Source organism: Rhinoderma darwinii, chromosome 1, assembly GCF_050947455.1.
Source record: "Rhinoderma darwinii isolate aRhiDar2 chromosome 1, aRhiDar2.hap1, whole genome shotgun sequence".
In the NCBI taxonomy this organism is placed as follows: domain Eukaryota; kingdom Metazoa; phylum Chordata; class Amphibia; order Anura; family Rhinodermatidae; genus Rhinoderma; species Rhinoderma darwinii.
In genome coordinates, this window is record NC_134687.1 from 661,245,691 (window position 1) to 661,263,436 (window position 17,746).

A 17,746-nucleotide genomic window follows, 5' to 3' on the forward strand; every position below is an offset into this window, starting at 1 on the left:
ATATTACATATATCCTGATGTACTCCTCACATATTATATATACCCTGATGTACTCCTCACATATTACATATACCCTGATGTACTCCTCACATATTACATATATCCTGATGTACTCCTCACATATTACATATACCCTGATGTTCTCCTCATAGATTACATATATCCTGATGTACTCCTCACATATTACATATATCCTGATGTACTCCTCACATATTACATATACCCTGATGTACTCCTTACATATTACATATACCCCGATGTACTCCTCACATATTACATATATCCTGATGTACTCCTCACACATTACATATACCCTGATGTACTCCTCACATATTACATATACCCTGATGTACTCCGCAGTGTTTACATATACCCCGATGTACTCCTCACATATTACATATATCCTGATGTACTCCTCACATATTACATATACCCTGATGTACTCCTCACATATTACATATACCCTGATGTACTCCTCACATATTACATATACCCTGATGTACTCCTCACATATTACATATATCCTGATGTACTCCGCACATATTACATATATCCTGATGTACTCCTCACAGATTACATATACCCTGATGTACTCCTCACATATTACATATACCCTGATGTACTCCTCACATATTACATATACCCTGATGTACTCCTCACATATTACATATACCCTGATGTACTCCTCACATATTACATATATCCTGATGTACTCCGCACATATTACATATACCCTGATGTACTCCTCACAGATTACATATATCCTGATGTACTCCTCACATATTACATATACCCTGATGTACTCCTCACATATTACATATACCCTGATGTACTCCTCACATATCATATATACCCTGATGTACTCCGCACAGATTACATATACCCTGATGTACTCCTCACATATTACATATACCCTGATGTACTCCTCACATATTACATATACCCTGATGTACTCCTCACAGATTACATATACCCCGATGTACTCCTCACATATTACATATACCCTGATTTACTCCTCACATATTACATATACCCTGATGTACTCCTCACATATTACATATACCCTGATGTACTCCACACATATTACATATACCCTGATGTGCTCCTCACATATTACATATACCCTGATGTACTCCTCACATATTACATATATCCTGATGTACTCCTCACATATTACATATATCCTGATGTACTCCTCACATATTACATATACCCTGATGTACTCCTCACATATTACATATACCCTGATGTACTCCTCACATATTACATACTCCTCACATATTACATATACCCTGATGTACTCCTCACATATTACATATACCCTGATGTACTCCTCACATATTACATATACCCTGATGTACTCCTCACATATTACATATACCCTGATGTACTCCTCACATATTACATATACCCTGATGTACTCCTCACATATTACATATACCCTGATGTACTCCTCACATATCATATATACCCTGATGTACTCCTCACATATTACATATACCCTGATGTACTCCTCACATATCATATATACCCTGATGTACTCCTCACATATTACATATACCCTGATGTACTCCTCACAGATTACATATACCCTGATGTACTCCTCACATATTACATATACCCTGATGTACTCCTCACATATTACATATATCCTGATGTACTCCTCACATATTACATATATCCTGATGTACTCCTCACAGATTACATATACCCTGATGTACTCCTCACATATTACATATATCCTGATGTACTCCTCACATATTACATATACCTTGATGTACTCCTCACATATTACATCTACCCTGATGTACTCCTCACATATTACATATACCCTGATGTACTCCTCACACATTACATCTACCCTGATGTACTCCTCACATATTACATATACCCTGATGTACTCCTCACAGATTACATATACCCTGATGTACTCCTCACATATTACATATACCCTGATGTACTCCTCACATATTACATATACCCTGATGTATTCCTCACATATTACATATATCCTGATGTACTCCTCACATATTACATATAGCCTGATGTACTCCTCACATATTACATATACCCTGATGTACTCCGCACAGCTTACATATACCCTGATGTACTCCGCACAGCTTACATATACCCTGATGTACTCCTCACATATTACATATACCCTGATGTACTCCTCACATATTACATATATCCTGATGTACTCCGCACATATTACATATACCCTGATGTACTCCTCACATATTACATATATCCTGATGTACTCCTCACATATTACATATACCCTGATGTACTCCTCACATATTACATATACCCTGATGTACTCCTCACATATTACATATACCCTGATGTACTCCTCACATATTACATATACCCTGATGTACTCCTCACATATTACATATATCCTGATGTACTCCTCACATATTACATATACCCTGATGTACTCCTCACATATTATATATACCCTGATGTACTCCTCACATATTACATATACCCTGATGTACTCCTCACTTATTACATATACCCTGATGTACTCCTCACATATTACATATACCCTGATGTACTCCGCACATATTACATATACCCCGATGTACTCCTCACATATTACATATATCCTGATGTACTCCTCACATATTACATATACCCTGATGTACTCCTCACATATTACATATACCCTGATGTACTCCACACATATTACATATACCCTGATGTACTCCTCACATATTACATATACCCTGATGTACTCCTCACATATTACATATATCCTGATGTACTCCGCACATATTACATATATCCTGATGTACTCCTCACATATTATATATACCCTGATGTACTCCTCACATATTACATATACCCTGATGTACTCCTCACATATTACATATATCCTGATGTACTCCTCACATATTACATATACCCTGATGTTCTCCTCATAGATTACATATATCCTGATGTACTCCTCACATATTACATATATCCTGATGTACTCCTCACATATTACATATACCCTGATGTACTCCTTACATATTACATATACCCCGATGTACTCCTCACATTTTACATATACCCTGATGTACTCCGCAGTGTTTACATATACCCTGATGTACTCCTCACATATTACATATATCCTGATGTACTCCTCACATATTACATATACCCTGATGTACTCCTCACATATTACATATATCCTGATGTACTCCTCACATATTACATATATCCGGATGTACTCCTCACATATTACATATACCCTGATGTACTCCTCACATATTATATATACCCTGATGTACTCCTCACATATTACATATAACCTGATGTACTCCTCACATATTACATATACCCTGATGTGCTCCTCACATATTACATATATCCTGATGTACTCCTCACATATTACATATACCCTGATGTACTCCTCACAGATTACATATATCCTGATGTACTCCTCACATATTACATATACCCTGATGTACTCCACACATATTACATATACCCTGATGTACTCCTCACATATTACATATACCCTGATGTGCTCCTCACATATTACATATATCCTGATGTACTCCTCACATATTACATATACCCTGATGTACTCCTCACAGATTACATATATCCTGATGTACTCCTCACATATTACATATACCCTGATGTACTCCTCACATATTACATTTACCCTGATGTACTCCTCACATATTACATATACCCTGATGTACTCCTCACATATTACATATACCCTGATGTACTCCACACATATTACATATACCCTGATGTACTCCTCACATATTACATATACCCTGATGTACTCCTCACATATTACATATATCCTGATGTACTCCGCACATATTACATATATCCTGATGTACTCCTCACATATTATATATACCCTGATGTACTCCTCACATATTACATATACCCTGATGTACTCCTCACATATTACATATATCCTGATGTACTCCTCACATATTACATATACCCTGATGTTCTCCTCACATATTACATATATCCGGATGTACTCCTCACATATTACATATATCCTGATGTACTCCTCACATATTACATATACCCTGATGTACTCCTTACATATTACATATACCCCGATGTACTCCTCACATATTACATATATCCTGATGTACTCCTCACATATTACATGTGCCCCCACATTTTAAACTGAATCACCAGTAATACCCCAAACAGAACTAGTAAATTCCAATGGTAACAGGATAATTAGTGTACGTTTATTATTGAAATATATGAAGTCCTGCCTAAATAAACGTTTAAAATGTCTTTATTAATTAGTATTTAAAATAGGGCACTAATGCCAATTTAAACTGTGAATAGGCGTTTGGCAAAACAGAGACACATTTATACAGCTAGCCCCGCCTAGCAGATGGGCGGAATGGAACGGACATAGCCAATCGGTGTGTCACAGCGTATATGTAACGCCCACTGATCGGTGGGCGTTACTTATACGCTGTGACACACCGATAGGCGGGGCTAGCTGTATAAATCTTGTGAGGGTCTCCGGCGCGAGTCAGACCAGGCATTAGTGTCTCATTGCGCTCCTGAGAATACACAAATTCAGCAGCATAATATGTGCTGTATGGTAGCTGCTCAAACTAATATACGCAATTTACAAATACCCCTGAGGACGTTTCCCTCTGGTTCATAGGGTTTCAGAAACGCGTTGGGAGATTGCTCAAAATTGCTAACTTGTGGCAAACAGACCACATTTATTTTTGCTAAGTTCTCTGTTCATGTTTCAATTGGTTCACCTAGCATCGGTGCCTGTGGAACATTCATATTGGACTGAGCTACTTTGTATCGTTGCGGCAAACGGACGAGTGGTGTGTATTACTACTCCTGTCGGGTGTTTTATCGACACTAAGGTGTACCAATCATCATCTTATTTTTACACCTGATCAGGGAACTGTGTCTCTGTTTTGCCAAACGCCTATTCACAGTTTAAATTGGCATTAGTGCCCTATTTTAAATACTAATTTATAAAGACATTTTAAACGTTTATTTAGGCAGGACTTCACACCCAAACAGAAGTACTACCAAGCAAAATCCAGGCGCCAAAAGACGCTGCCTCAATACTGAGCCCTACAGTGTGCCCAAACAGCAGTTTACTACCACTTATATGGTATTGCTATAACCGGGAGAACCCTTTTTTGGGGTGTGTGTCTCTAGTGGCACAAGTTGGGCACAACATATTGGACTCCGAAATGGCATATCTGTTGAACAATTGCAATTTTTACTTTTTACCATCCGCAGCGCATTCATTTCTGGAGAACACCTGTTGGGTCAAAATGCTCTACACCCCTAATAAATGTCTTAAGGGGTGTCGTTTCCATAATGAGGTTACTTTTGGGGGGTATCCACTGTTTTGGTCCCAAAGGTGTTTTGCAAATGCAACATGGCGCCCATAAACCAATCCATCAAAATCTGTGCTCCTTCCCTTCTGAGCAGTTTATGAGCACATATGGGGTATTCCCGTACTCTGGAGAATTTTCTTTACAAATGTTGGGGGCTTTTTCTCCTTTATTTGTTGAGAAAATTAACAATTTTCTAGATAAAACTACATCTTATTGGAAATAAATTTGTTTCATTGAGGGGTATGATTGCTTATTTTTTGCAGGACGAGCTGTAGTTTTTATTAATACCATTCTGGGATACATGTGAATTTATTTTTTATCACTTTCTATTCCATTTTTGGGGGGGAGCGAAGGTGACAATTCTGGCGTCTTTTTATTTTTATTTTTTTATGTACAGCGTTCACCGTGTTGGTTAAATAACATTATATTGTAATACTTTACATTTTTACCGCTGTGGTAATACCAGTTATGTTTCCATTTTTTTTAACATTACTTTAGAGAATAGGTGGGAAAAGTTGTTTTTTTTTGTAACTTTTGTTTTATTTATTTTTTTTGTTTTTTTTTTTACTGTTTTTTTTTTTCATTAGCCACCCCACCCCCAGGGAACTTGAACTAGTGATCGCTTGCTCTGTATATGGCAACACCAATGTATAGCAGTATATAATTATTTTTACAGGCCTCCGGCAAGAATTAGTGGGAGTACAGTAATGGCAGACCTGGGCGCCTTCGTTAGGCCCCCAGGCTGCCATGACAACCATCCGCTTCGTGCAATCGCGTTGCGGGAGGACCGATCAGCTTTTGGAGCCGGCCGGCCCCTTTTTCTAAAGCCTTAGATGCTGCAGTCGCAATTGACTACCGCAACTAAGAGGCTAAACGGGCGGAATCAAGTGATCTTTGATTCCACCCGTTTCAGTAAGGTGTCGGCTGTATTACACAGCTGACACCCGTTGAGTAAGGAGCGTGCTCTGCCCATGAGCGCGCTCCATACATCCCTTTAACGCTTTTTACGTACATGTAGGTGACAATGCGTTAGTGCAGGGGTTTATTTGTCATTTTTTTCTTCATTTATTTTTGTTTGTTTTTTAACTTTTATTTTTATGGCCTTTCCATCAGAAAAGACATTTGGGGAACTTTTATTTCATTTTTTTATTTATTTACACTATACTTTTCCTCTGTAACTGGCACTTTACAGCAGGGGAGATCAGCCGTGTTATAGTGACTATTGTCACTGATAGGGCTGTGCTGGGTCTAGTTAGATACAGCAGCAGCCTCCTACTACCGGCTTCTCGGCGATCATGTGACTAGTCACATGATCACCAGGATCAATAGAGGCAGCAGCGCTCATTGAGCGTTGTGTACGTGAGTGCAGAGAAGACAAGTGGTAAAAAACACTTCTGTCTTCTTTTCAGGGTTCCTGGCAGTCTCTGACGACCGGGCACCCGACATTTAGCTGCTCAATCACTCAGGCAGCAAACTTAAACCTTCACCGTATATATACACAGTGGACAGTCCTCAACCGGTTAAACATAATTTTAGGAATCAATCGAAATGAAAAAACACTTACATTTTGGTTATTTCCTTTGTACTTTGTCATTTATTTGGTTCTTCCATTACAAATCTTCAAATAATAACAGCTGAGAAGAAAGATCCTCTTTATTGTTCTATATTTAATATGAGCCTGGGCCAAGAATTGAGCTATTAGAAAACACACAAGGTCCCCATGACAACTCTGCACACAAGTCACCAGGGGACATGTTGTCTTCAGGATATTTCCGTAGTACAACCTTAGGCTGCAATATCAAGCAATCAGATCTCCGCTGTAATCTACTATACACTAAATAGCTTTTTGGAACTTGTCTTCTATAAATGGACACTAACCTTTCAAACAACTTGTGGTAATCTAATAATAACTTTGTAATTGACTTACTGTTATAGTTTAGCTGTTTTATCCATGAAAATTGTATGTGAAGTTAGTGCCACTAGGTGAGAGACACACGGGCGCTGCTGCTTATAGAAGTCTACAGAAAAGGTAGGGGAAGCAGAAGGACAGAGCAGGAGCACAAAGACACAGATGCTGTTGTCAATAAAAGTCTTTGAAGAGGAGAGGGGGAGTAGAAGCAGAGAGAGTAGACATAGGCTGCTGTTAAGAGTTATATGTCACCTCTGTGCTGGATTTTCCGCTGCACTGGTCCTTACTGCTGCATAATATCCTCCATGCTGCTGCAGCTTCTAAGGGTGTGCTACAGAGAGATAGTAGACCAGGATGGCTCTCTGCTCTGTGTGCAGTGTATAGAAGACATGATAGCATTTAGGCTCCACCCACTGCCTCAGGGAAAACTGAGATTTAAAGATAGAGCCTGCAGAGGGAAAACTGCTAAATGAATGCCAGGTACAAGTCATGTAATGGCCAGAAATAGTGTTGTTGCTTCTGTACACACTTATAACAGATTATTCTGAAAAGTCGTCTAAAAATTAGGTTAGCTTTATTGGTCTTTAAGAAGTTTTCAAAGTGGGTTTAAAGATGTGGTTTTTATATTGGATTAAAAGAAACAAATCCATGATTATTAGTAAGCACCTATTTTAACCAGTTGCTAACTACCCATAGATTATAAATGTCCTGGTGGTCCACACCTATCTCTGCAATGATGTTTTAAAACATCCTGCTGAGTTTTCTCCTCTCCGACTCTCCCACTCCATCAGAGTTAAATATATCACATATTTAATTACACAATATCGAAGCCCTATATGTTGTGAGAAAAACAGGACCAAATAAATATAGGTTGGCAGAGAAAAAGAACAACAATTTTCTATTAAATTGTCACATGACTAAAACGTGAATGAGACCACTTTATTTCATTAGGTTCACATTATTAGGACTTGATAGGATCCTCTTTCCCCTTAGAACAGTCTGACTTCTTAGTGGAATGATATTACTATGTACTGGAAACCTTTATTACAGATTCTGATTATTAACTTCACTCTGTCTATTCCACTACATCCCAAATCCGGTGACTGACTGTTCAGCCATTAGGATATGCAGACCTCATTATCATGTCCATGAATTCATCCTGTCATTTGTCTCATGACACATTATCTTGTTAAATGTAGACTGCGGGCAATATTGGACTGTCTGTAACAATATTAAGTTAGGATTGTGTATGCCTTATTAGTATTAAACGGCTAAATGTGTTGGCAGAGAACATGCCTCATTGCCAGACAAGGTTCTGTTTTTCAAGAAGAATAATTTTATTAAGTCAAGCTTTGTGTAATAAATTCATAGTGGAGGACTGAGTGTAGACCAGAATCCTGGACTGTCATGGATTTATTTTAAAGTGTTATACAAAGCGTTATAAGGCTGGAATGGAGTCAAAAGTCATGGCTTAAACTTCTTCCTGCTTGATCCACTTCTGACTTTGGCTCAAAACACTGCATGTGTGTTTCCAGCCTAATACAAATGTTATACATTTGTCAACTTTTCTATTGGGAAACAAAATCACAATTTATTTATTTTTAATCCTAACAGAAAATCCCAGTAAGAACTCTGAGGGAAACTTCACGTTATTGCTAAATTATAAAGTAGAAGATGAAGATATCATGCAGCAGTCTTCAGGAGAAAACCTCATTACCCTTAATGTACATCCAGGACTTCACAGTAAAGACCCATCATATAATTTCACTAATCAAGAGGAACCTTCTCCTAACCAATCACAGATTGTTACCACAAGTACAGCTCAGAAAGGAGGTAAAAGGTTTCAATGTGGTGAACAGTTCACAAAAATCTCAGGTCTTTTAACAAACAAAAGAATTCACAAAGGAGAGAAGCCATATTCATGTTCAGAATGTGGGAAATGTTTTACATATAAATCATATCTTGTTACACATGAGAGAAATCATACAGGGGAGAGGCCATATTCGTGTTCAGAATGTGGGAAATGTTTTAGAGAAAAATCAGGTCTTGTTAGACATGAGAGAAGTCACACAGGGGAGAAGACGTATTCATGTTCAGAATGTGGGAAATGTTTTACAGATAAATCACATCTTGTTAGACATGAGAGAAGTCACACAGGGGAGAAGCCGTATTCATGTTCAGAATGTGGGAAATGTTTTACAGATAAATCAGGTCTTGTTAGACATGAGAGAAGTCACACAGGGGAGAAGCCGTATTCATGTTCAGAATGTGGGGAATGTTTTGCACAAAAATCAAATCTTGTAACACATGAGAGACGTCACACAGGAGAGAAGCTGTATTCATGTTCAGAATGTGGGAATTGTTTTACAGCTAAATCAAGTCTTGTTGTACATAAGAGACGTCACACAGGAGAGAAGCCATATTCATGTTCAGAATGTGGGAAATGTTTTACAGATAATTCAAGTCTTGTTGTACATAAGAGAAGTCACACAGGAGAGAAATTATATTCGTGTTCAGAATGTGGGAAATGTTTTACTACTAAAGGCAAACTTACGGCTCATCTGAGAAAACATACAGGGGAGAAGCCATTTTGATGTTCTATATGTGGAAGATGTTTTACAAAGAAACTTACATTTTGGAACTCCGCAGAGAATTCACATGGACTAGAAACCATAATCTTGTTAAGAATGTGGGAAATGCTAGAACAAAAAAAAAAAGATTTTAAATACATCAGATTATTCACAAACTTTAACCACTTAATGACCAGCCTATTTTAGGCCTTAATGACAAAGCTATTTATTAAGTTTTTTCATCATCTCATTCAAAGAGCTATAACTTTTTTTATTTTTGTCGACATAGCTGTAAAAGGTCTTGTTTTTTGCGGGACAAGTTGTATTTTGTAACCGCACCATTTTGGGGTACATAGAATTTATTGATTAACTTTTATAAAAAAAAATTGGGGGGGAGATAGAAAAATACAGCAATTTTGCCACACTATTTTGCGTCCTAAATTTACGCCGTTTACCGTGTGGTATAAATAGCACTAACTTTATTCAGCGGGTTGTTACGATTGCAACAATACCAAATTGATATAGATTTTGTATCCTTTACTACTTTTAGTAAAAACACTTTTTTAACCCCTTCCCGACATTTGCCGTATCGGTACACCATGAAAAGCCATGACTTCCCGCAAATTGCCGTATCCATACGTCAAATGTTTGGCACCGGCTCAGAAGCTGAGCAGGTGCCATCATCACCGGATCTCAGTGGTATCTTACAGCTGACATCCGGCTGTAATGGCGGGGACCGAAATAAGCTTCGATCCCCGCCATTAACCCCTTAAGGGCAGCGCTCAAACTCGATTACTGCACTTAAGGTGTTAGCAGCTCATCGGAACACCAGAAATTAAATTGCCGGAGTTCCGGTGGCTGCAATGGCAACCGGAGGCCTAATACTGGCCTCCCGGTCTGCCTAGCATGGAAGCCAGTCAAGATTCCCACGGCAGTGGAGCCTGATCGGCTTCCGTAGCCGCCGGCAAGATGGCGCCATCTCAGGAGCTGATCCGGCGTCTGCGGTGGAAGTATGTTACAGCTGACATCCACCTGTAACAGCAGGATCCGAAGCTAGCTCCGATCCCTGCCATTAACCCCTTCGATGCAGCAATCGAAAGCGATTGCTGCATCTTAACAGTTGCTAGCAGATCGCCAGCCCTGACATGCAATCAGGACTGGCGACTGCTGCTATGGCAACAGGAGACACAATGGTCTCCTGCTCAGCCATTACGGAAGCCGATTAGGCCCAGCCGGGAGGCGAAGCCTAATCAGCTTGCTGTCCATGAATAACTGACAGATCTAATACATTGCACTACGAAGGTAGTGCAATGTATTAGAAAAAAAACATCAGACAGTTGGACCTTGAAGTCCCCTAGTGGGACTTGAAAAAAAGGGTAAAAAAGTATCAAAAAGTGTGAAAAAAGTAAAAGTTTCAAGTAATAAAACACAATCGCCCTTTTTCTCTTATCAAGTCCTTGAAAAAAAATAATAAACCATACGTATTTGGTATCGCCACGACCGTAACGACCTGAGGTATCAAAATATAATATTATTTATTGCACGCGGTGAACAGCGTAAAAGAAAAACTTAAAAACAATACCAGAGTTTCTGTTTTTTGGTCACTTTGCCCTACAAATATTGGAATATAAAGTGATCATAAAGTCGCACGTATCCAAAAATGGTACCTATAAAAATTATAGCTCGTCTCTCAAAAACAAGCCCTCATACAGCTCCGTCGACAAAAAATTAAAAAAGTTATGGTTCTCACAACTTGGCGAAATTACAAAAGTAATTCTATTGTGCAAAAAGTTGTAAAACATAAAAAAGTGCTATAAAATAGGTATCGCCAGAATCGGACTGTCCCCCAAAATAAAGTTAACATGTAATTTATAACGCATGGTAAACGCTGTATAAAAAAAACAAAAAACTGCCAGAATTGTTTTTTTTTTGTTTACCTGGCCTCCCAAAAAATAGGCTAAAAGGTGATCAAAATGTCTCATGTACCACAAAATGGTACCAATAATAACTACAGCTTGTCCCGCAAAAAAAAGCCCTCATACCACTACGTCTATGAAAAAATAAAATTAGTTAAGGCTCCAATAAGTCAGGAATTAAAAAAATATGCAGTTGTGCCGGCCCGAGGGGAACATTTCTTCTGTTTCAAGAGGCAATTTATCAAGGCCCTAAAATTAGGGAACCAGGAGGGGGAGGGCCCAAACATATCCGCTAGAAGCGACGATGCCCGTATAATACCAGGACAACACTTCCCAGCAAAATTCCCCAAACTGCAAAGGTGCAGAGTGTGGACCAAAAGGGGCATAAGAAAGGACGCCATATATCAGTGCGACACCGGCCTGTGCAGAAAGGATTGCTTCACAGCGTAACACACATCTATGGATCATTTTATTGTTTTTTTACCCCATTATACCACCTGACTATGCCCCAGATGTACTCTGCCCAGCTTACATGTACCCCCACATTATAAATGGAAACACCAGCAATACTCCAACAAATCTACTACCAAGCAAAATCCACGCTCCAAAAGCCATATGGCGCTCCCTCCGCTCTGAACCCTACAGTGTACCCAAACAGCAGTTTCCTTCCACATATATGGCATCGTCATACCCGGGAGAACCTTTTTAACAATTTTTGGGGTGTGTGTCTCCAGTGGCATATGTCACATCTAGGGAAAAATATAAATTTTTAATTTGCACCATCCGCAGCGCATTAATTTATGGAAAAGACCTGTGGGGTGAAAATGCTCACTATACCTCTTAATAAATGCCTTGAGGGGTGTAGTTTCCAAATTGGGTCACTTCTCAGGGGTTTCTTTTTATTATTTCACATCTGAGCCTCTGCAATTGTGAACCAATACTTTGTAAATCGCCAAATTAGGCATAAAATTTCGCAAGGTACGCTTTCACTCCTGAGCCTGGTCGAATGTCCAGGCAAAAGATTAGGGCGACATGTAGGGTTTTTCTAAAACCGGGAAACACCGCATAATAATTAGAGAGCTGTCTTGTTATGGAAAAATCCCACTTTCACTCTGCAACATCGAGTGCACACTAATTTCTACAAAACACCTGCAGGGTTAACATGCTTACTACACCACTAGGTAAATGCATTGAGGGGTGTAGTTTCCAAAATGGGGTCACTTCTGGGGGGGTTTCCACTCTTTTGGTCCCACAGGCGCCCAGAAACCAATCCAGCAAAATCTGCACTCAATGGCGCTCCTTCGATTCTGAGCCCTGCCGTGTGCCCAAACAGCAGTTTATGACCACATATGGGGCATTACCGTACTCGGGAGAAATTGCTTTACAAATGTTGGGTTCTTTTTTTTTTCCTTTATTTGTTGAGAAAATGAAAAATTTTGCGCTATAGCTACATCTTATTGAAGAAAAAGGATTGTTTTTATTTTCACTGCCCAATTCTAATAAATTCTATGAAAAATCTATGGGGTCAAAATGCTTACTACACCCCTAGATGAATTCCTCAAGGAATGTAGTTTCCTAAATGGAGTCACTTTTTGGGCGTTTTCATTGTTTTGTCCCCTCAGGGACTTTGCAAATTCGACATGGCCTCCGCAAACCATTCCTGCTAAATGTGATCTCCAAAAGCCAAATAGCGCTCTTTCCATTCTAAGCCCTGCCGTGTGTACAAACAGACGTTTATTACCACTTATGGGGTATTGTTTTACTCGGTAGAACTTGCTTTACAAATTTTGTGGTGCTTTTTCTCCTTTAGTCCTTGTGGACATGAGAAAAAAAATCGCTAAACCTACATTTTCATTGAAAAAAATGTAGATTTTAATTTTCACGGCCTACTTCCAATAATTTCTGCAAAAAACCTGTGGGGTCAAAAGGCTCACTATTCCCCTAGATAATTTCCTTAATGGGTGTAGTTTCCTAAATGGAGTCACTTTTTGGGCGTTTTCATTCTTTTGTCCCCTCAGGGGCTCTGTAAATGTGACATGGCCTCCGCAAACCATTCCTGCTAAATGTGATCTCCAACAGCCAAATCGCGCTCCATCCATTCTAAGCCCTGCCGTGTGTCCAAACAGTTTTTTATTACCACATGTGGGGTATTGTTTTACTCGGTAGCAATTGCTTTACAAATTTGGTGGGGTTTTTTCTTCTTTAGTCCTTGTGGAAATGAGAAAAAATTAGCTAAACCTACATTTTCTTTGAAAGAATGTAGGTTTTCATTTTCACGGCCTACTTCCAATAATTTCTGTAAAAAATCTGAGCGGTCAAAATGCTCACTATACCCCTAGATAATTTCCTTGAGGTGTGTACTTTCCCAAATGGGGTAACTTTTGGGGGATTTCCACTGTTTTGGCACCGCAAGAGCCCTTCAAACCTGACATGGTGCCTAAAATATATTGTAATAAAAATAAGGCCCCAAAATCCACCAGGTGCTCCTTTGCTTCTAAGGCCGGTGCTTCAGTCCAGTAGCACGATACGGCCACATGTGGGATATTTCCTAAAACTGCAGAACCTGGGCAATAAATATTGAGTTGCATTTCTCTGGTAAAACTTTGTGTTATGAAAAAAATATGAACTTTGTAAATTTCCCCTCTACGTTGCTTTAATTTCTGTGAAAAGTCTAAAGGGTTAAGAAATTTTCTAAATGCTGTTTTGAATACTTTGAGGGGTGAAGTTTTTAAAATGGGGTGACTTTTTGGGGGTTTCTAATATATAAGGCCCTCAAAGCCACTTCACATCTGAACTGCCCCCTGTAAAAATAGCCTTTTGAAATTTTCTTGAAAATGTGAGAAATTGCTACTGAAGTTCAACCCTTGTAACGTCCTAGAAAAATAAAAGGATTTTCAAAAAACGATGCCAATCTAAAGTAGACATATGGGGGATGTTAGCAACAATTTTGTGTGTTATAACTGTCTGTCTCGCAAGCAGATACATTTAAGCTGAGAAAAATGCTAATTTTTCACTAAATTTTGGTGTTTTTCTGCTAGGCCATGCCTCTGGTATAGTAAAATTGGAAAAAATGTATGGATATACAGGGGAGCGCTACTAGTAAGTAAACGGTTAGCAATGGTAAATTCCTTGCTTTATTAAATATAGGCAACGCGTTTCAACACAGGACATGTGTCTTCGTCAGGCCAAGGAAGAACAAACAGTGCAAAGAGACATCTTAAGTAATAAGCCAAACATGATTAAAGAATCCTCAGCAGCCTGAAAAAAACGCGAAAGCAAAGCTCATGGAGAGAGCTGTCAGTGACGTCATATAAACAGATGTTAAATGCAGGACTCGCAATCCAGCTAAAAAACAACATCACTAAGTGATCCTGCAATTAACACTGCATCATTATGTTGATGCATGTAAATTGTCAGAACAATGTGAAGTCAAAATAAAACGGTATACACAATATTACATTGTGCGCTGTGAAAACAAAAAAGCAGAGGAGCACATTTAAAAGACAGCAGGAGAGACAATAAACAGTTAAAATAACTCTGTAATATCTACGTGTGTCCTGGTTGCGTCCGCAGGAGAAGCGCAGGCAGTGGAGGGATAAATCAAGCTGTTAGCGAACGGCACGAAAGAGTTCCCTGTAGTTATGGCAACGGAGCAGAGACGGAGGCCGCAGAGGGCCAAAAAGAGAAAAAGAGCAAAACGAGGTAACCAGATCAAGATCTCCAGAAGGAGAAAAGAGTTGGAGGGACGGGAAAAAGGATGGGTGAGTGAGCAAGGACATATAGGGGAGTGACAGATACCATGTAAATAGATAAGAGCAAATATTAAAGGATTAAATAGATGAATAAAACAGTCGCAAGGATATTGTAAAAGGCTGATAAGCTACAAAATATGGCAGAATAAATTAGATACAATTTAGGAATGAAACACAGAATGAATTTTTTTTACAATTAATGAATAAAAATAATAAATTGATGATAATAATAATGCATTAATAATGCATAGTTCATAAATATTACATAAAATGCCAACAAATGACATAGGGAAGTAAAAATACTTCAACATATGTAAACAGAGCAAAATGATGTGTAGTGGGTTTAATCCAGTGAGGATTCAGATAAATCATTGATGCCACTGGGTTGTAAACAGGAGAGCTTGAATATCCAGACATTTTCTCTCTGTTTCAATCTAGTAAATCTATCGCCATATGAGGGGGGGATATATTCTATTGGGGTGACTAGGATATTGCTGAAATCACTATTGTGCACTGTGATGTAATGACGGGACACACCATGTTTCATAAATCCAATTTTCACATTAGATCTATGTTTATTGATCCTACATCTTAGTTGTTGTGTGGTTCTTCCCACATATTGAAGTTTGCAAGGACATTTTAGCAAGTATATAACAAAATTATTGCTACAGTTGATGAATGATTTTATTGGGAAGGATTCACTAGTTGTGGAGGACATAAAGGTTTTGCAACTATGTGTGATATTGGTGCAACACATGCACCTCTGATGTCCACAGCGGAAAGAGCCACTGATAGGAGGAAGTGTATTGTGTGTTTTCAAGCCTATATTCCTCAATCTACTGGGTGCTAAAAGGTTGCGTAACGTTTGGGACCTTCTGAACGTGATTGAGGGTTTGTCAGGAAAAATAGCTTTCAGATATGGGTCGCTTTTCAGAATATGCCAGTGTTTTTTAATAATGTTCAAACATGCTTTGCTTCCGGAATTGTATGTAGTAATAAAATTATACCCAAATTGGTTGGAATCTGGTATGACCAGCAGGTATACTCTTCAGGCAAACCCGGGGGTCTTTATTAGAACCCCCGGCTGCCACAGAACACCGGCACTCTGCCCTCATGCGCAGGGTGTCGGTGAGGTAAGCGAGGCAGCTCCCTCCCTCTCTCCAAAACCACTCCGATGCGGCGCTCGCTATTGAGTGACGCATCTGAGGGTTTAAACTGATATCGATCTCACCCATTAGAGCAGGGATCGTGAAAAGGCGTATTGGCGGTCACTGATGGGTTAAACAGCCAATGAGAGTGTTTGTTTATTTTTTTGGGTGGAATTAGCCTGGATCTGCCAAACACCCAAATTATATTTACCGGAGATCAACTGTGACCGGGATCTATGAAGGAAAATTATTGTGCATATAAGGAAGAAAAGAAGAGCCTGGTTTACTTACAAGGCAGAGAAGGTGAATTGTCACCAGGAACCTCGCGTCTTATTACTGTATTCATAAATTCCCCCGCTCTGCAGGAGAATCCAGACGGACAGTAAGGACAATGTAAACTTATTGCTTTTAACATATATGGACATTTTATATTTGACTTTCATTAAAACAGTATAAACAGAAAAAAAACAACTAACAAAGTAACTTTCTAATTGAATAAAATAAATATTCACCGATTTATTTTCATAAAAGGAAATGTCATAAGTGCATTTATCACTGAATTAGAATCAAGGTTGGTGCCCAAAATCACGCCCACATGTGGTGGCGAATGGCCACACAATTTATCTTGTAATACCCCAATATTTAGCTGCTTAATCGTGTGTCCATTCGTCATCTATGTGGGTATGGTTGTGGTTGCCATTCTGTCTGTTCTTAAATTCACTTGCGGTAGATTTGTAGTATAATTTTCTGAAACTGTAAATAGTTCCATACATCTGAGTGGGGTTGCTTCTGTAGCACGTACATGGATTCTGAAATCACCATTCAGATGAGTAGAACAGCCGCACACATTTCTGACACAAATCTTCTATTTGTGAACTGGAATCACACATGCAGTTTAGCTCAAAAAAGCGCATGAAAAACTGCACCGCAAAGTCAGAAGTGGATCCAGCCGGTACGAGAAATGTAAGTCCTTCATTTATATTTCCCAATTCTTTTTAATACACTCTTAGAATTGCCTAAAAACAACTTATGTGTAATTCCATCATTAGACAGGATCCAGGAGGAACGTGTCTCATTTAAACCTCTGA

At 38.9% G+C, this 17,746-nt stretch overlaps 1 pseudogene; it reads left to right on the plus strand.

The window, feature by feature from the left end:
- The window catches only part of LOC142708446 (uncharacterized), a 118,269-nt pseudogene that overhangs the window by 35,688 nt on the left and 64,835 nt on the right, over positions 1–17,746 (plus strand).